Below are 3,460 nucleotides of genomic sequence, written 5' to 3'. Positions count from 1 at the left end.
ATAAGTGTATTTTCTAAAGGAGAAAAATTTCTTCCAGATGACTAACTCCATTGACAAGTTGTTAAGATAATTGTTGGGTTTTTCCCAGGAACATTGGATTTGAGGTCTCAACCAGCAACTAACATATCATGTTTATATCTTAGCAAAGATTGGTGATATTGGATAAAGTCATCCTTCAGGGAAAGGACATCTTCAAAAAAAGCAGATTTTCTTTTTTTGGATACCATTAATTATAAAAGAGAGACATGAAAATTATTTACATAATGGAAGATTTCACAATTTCACTGGAATGGGCAGCTTCACTTCATGCCATTTTAATAACGATTTCAGTCCACATACATTCTGAGAATGTCACCATGTCTAAATAAGGAATAATACTTGTCTTCTAGAACTACTTTGGTGCCTTCATATTCTGCGAGAACTTTATCTCCAACTTTCACACTAATTGGTTGAATCTCTGCACCTTTTCCTTTAGAACCTGATCCAACAACTACTACTGTTGCTTGCAACACTTATTCTTGAGATTTTTATGAAAGCATAATACCTCTTTTGGTTATAGTTTCAACCAAAATTCGGTCAAAGAGGGGAAGAAATTTTCCAAACACTTGCCCTGCCATGACTCCAGCCTCTGCAGTTTGACCCTGCTCTGGAGCTGTCACCACCGCCACGAGAAGCTTTTTTTTTAGCCACAGCAAAAGGAAACCTACTGATGGTATGGAAAGAGCTCCCAACCAAATTCACTTAGTTTAAGACATCCTGTTCACAGTCAATTAGGTACACCCCACCCCCACCCCTGCCAGTGTGACACTAAAAATAAACTTCCTAAAAACAACTTTAGAAGCCATCTCACAGTATAGTACCACTTAGTGGGTAAAATACTTCTGAATCGACTGTACATTTTATTGAAAATTAAGAAGAAAGAGCTCTTTTGAATCTATCTGAGCCAGAGGGATGAACTCAAGATATTTTGTAAAATAATGTGATAAAATCATTTTAAAAAATTGCATTTTTGGCTTTTAGCCCACATAGAGTAACAGATCAGATATTCTCTTCCTTCCCAAAACATCCAAAAATATACAAATATATAAAACAATAGTTAAAATAGTTAAAAATAGTTAAAATCCACAATGTCTTGAATCCAGTAAATTACTGGGCATTAAAAAGAAGCAGGGAAATCTGATGCAGTAAGGAAAAAAAATCTGTCAATCTTAAACTAGATCTCTCTGATAAAGATCCTCATATTAGCAGAAAAGAACATTAAAACAGTTACTATAACTATATTGCATAAATTCAAATGCTAAATAAACACTTAAGATATGTAAAAAATATCATCCAAATAAAAATTCTAGAAATTAAAACTAATATTTGTGATAAAAAATATAGAGATGAGATAAAAGGAAGGATAGTACAGAAGGTCAGTGAATTTGAAGGAGAAATAGAAACTAAAAATAAAACATGTGGAAATTAATAAAAATTAAATATATGAACTTTAAAAATAGAAAGAAAGAGGGACACCTGGCTGGTTCAGTCAGTTCAGCATCTGCCTTCAGCTCAGGTCATGATTTCAGGGTCCTAGGATCCAGCCCCACATCGTGCTCCCTGATCAAGCAAGGAGTCTGCCTCTCCCTCTCCTTCTGATCCTCCCCACTGCAGGTACTCTCTCTCTCTCTCTCTCTCAGATGAATAAATAAAAAAATATTTTAAAAAATTAAAATTGAAAATTATAAAAGAAAGAGCAAAGAATAGGTAAGCTGTAGGGAAACTTGAAGTATCTCAATATACACAAAACAGAAGCCATTCAGAAGAGAACATAGAAGGGGCAAGATTTAAAAACGAATAATAATAATGGAAGGGAAAATGGACATTTTCCAAATTTGATTAAAGCTATAAATTTCTTGTAGGTCACTGAGCTCCAAGCATAAGGAAAGTAAAGAAAACTATGAAATCAGTAATAAAGATAAAACTTTAAATTTACTCAGTGTAGAAAACAAGATAAAAACTAAGATAAGATGATAGAATATTTCTCATTAGAAAAAAAAATGCAAGTTAGAGGCAGTACAGCAATATCTTTAGAGCACTGAAAGAAAAACTCAACTCAATCTATACCAAGAGAAAATACCTTTACAAAAGGAAGGTTAAATAGGACTATTTCAAACATACACAAAGAATTCCTCACCACACTTCAAGATATATTTTAAAAATTATTCAAGCAGAGGAAAAGTATACTAGATGGAAATATGGATTTACACACACAAAAAATGAAGACCACAAAAAATGGTATGCATTTAGGCAAATGTGTAAGATATTTTCTTATTATTTAAATCTCTTTTAAAGATAATTGACTGCTTAAGTAAAAATATTCATGCAGTGCACAGTTTATAAAGCTCAGGAAGGGAGAAATGTAAATTTATTACTAGAGTATAAAGTTATAAGCTATTCATGAATGGTATAAGATCACTTAAAGTATGATAAATGAAAAAATGTATATTATTAACCATAAAGTAACCACTAAAATAATCAGTGATAGCTAATAAATCACAAAGGAAAGAAAATGGAATCATAAAAAAATTAACTAATCCAAAATGATGCAGAAAAAAAAGAAGCTAACAAATAAAAAACAGCAAGAAGATAGACTTCAACTTCATCATAAAAGTAATCAAGTAAAAAAAAAGTAATCAAGTAAATATAAATGAACAAACACAAATAAAAAGCAGAGATATATGCTGCCATCAGAAATGAACTTCAGGGACACCTGGGTGGCTCAGCGGTTTGACCGGCTGCCTTTTGGCTCAGGTCATGATCCTGGGATCTGGGATCGAGTCCCACATCGGGCTCCCTGCATGGAGCCTGCTTCTCCCTCTGCCTGTGTCTCTGCCTCTCTCTCTGTGTCCCTCATGAATGAATAAATAAATAAAATCTTTTAAAAAATGAACTTCAAATATAAACAAATAAATTAAAAGTAACAGGTTGGAAAAAGACATAATATGTTAACACTTACAAAAAAAAAAAAAAAAAACCAAAGTGGCCATAATTTTATTAAACCAATAGATTTCAGACAAAAAGAATATTGTCAGAAATAAAGAAAGCCCCTTTATAAAGAAGATTTAACAGTTCAATGTTTATGCACATAATAGCAGAACTTCAAAACACGTGAAGCAAAAACTTAACAGAATTGCCCGAAGAAATAGCCAAATTCACAATTATAGTTAGACACTTCAAACATCCATTTTCAATAATTAACACAACAGATAGATCAGTAAGTAAGGATATGTAAGATTTGAACAAGATTATCAATCAAATTGTCTTAATTGACATTACTATAACAGTCTGTCCAACAATAACAGAGTACACTTTATTCTCAATTACACACAGCATAAGCTATGTTTTGGGCCATAATACCATTCTAAAATAATTTAAAAAGATCCAAGTTACACAATGTATATTCTCTGAAAATAAGGAG

At 32.2% G+C, this 3,460-nt stretch overlaps 1 pseudogene; it reads right to left on the bottom strand.

The window, feature by feature from the left end:
- Positions 1–326: 326 nt before the first annotated feature.
- On the bottom strand, positions 327–617 carry LOC144282955 (10 kDa heat shock protein, mitochondrial pseudogene; annotated as a pseudogene).
- Between the last annotated feature and the right edge of the window lie 2,843 nt (positions 618–3,460).

This window comes from Canis aureus, chromosome 14 (genome assembly GCF_053574225.1).
Source record: "Canis aureus isolate CA01 chromosome 14, VMU_Caureus_v.1.0, whole genome shotgun sequence".
In the NCBI taxonomy this organism is placed as follows: Eukaryota; Metazoa; Chordata; class Mammalia; order Carnivora; family Canidae; genus Canis; species Canis aureus.
Note: the sequence above shows the minus strand (reverse complement) of the source record. Positions and strands in the feature narration are given on the sequence as shown.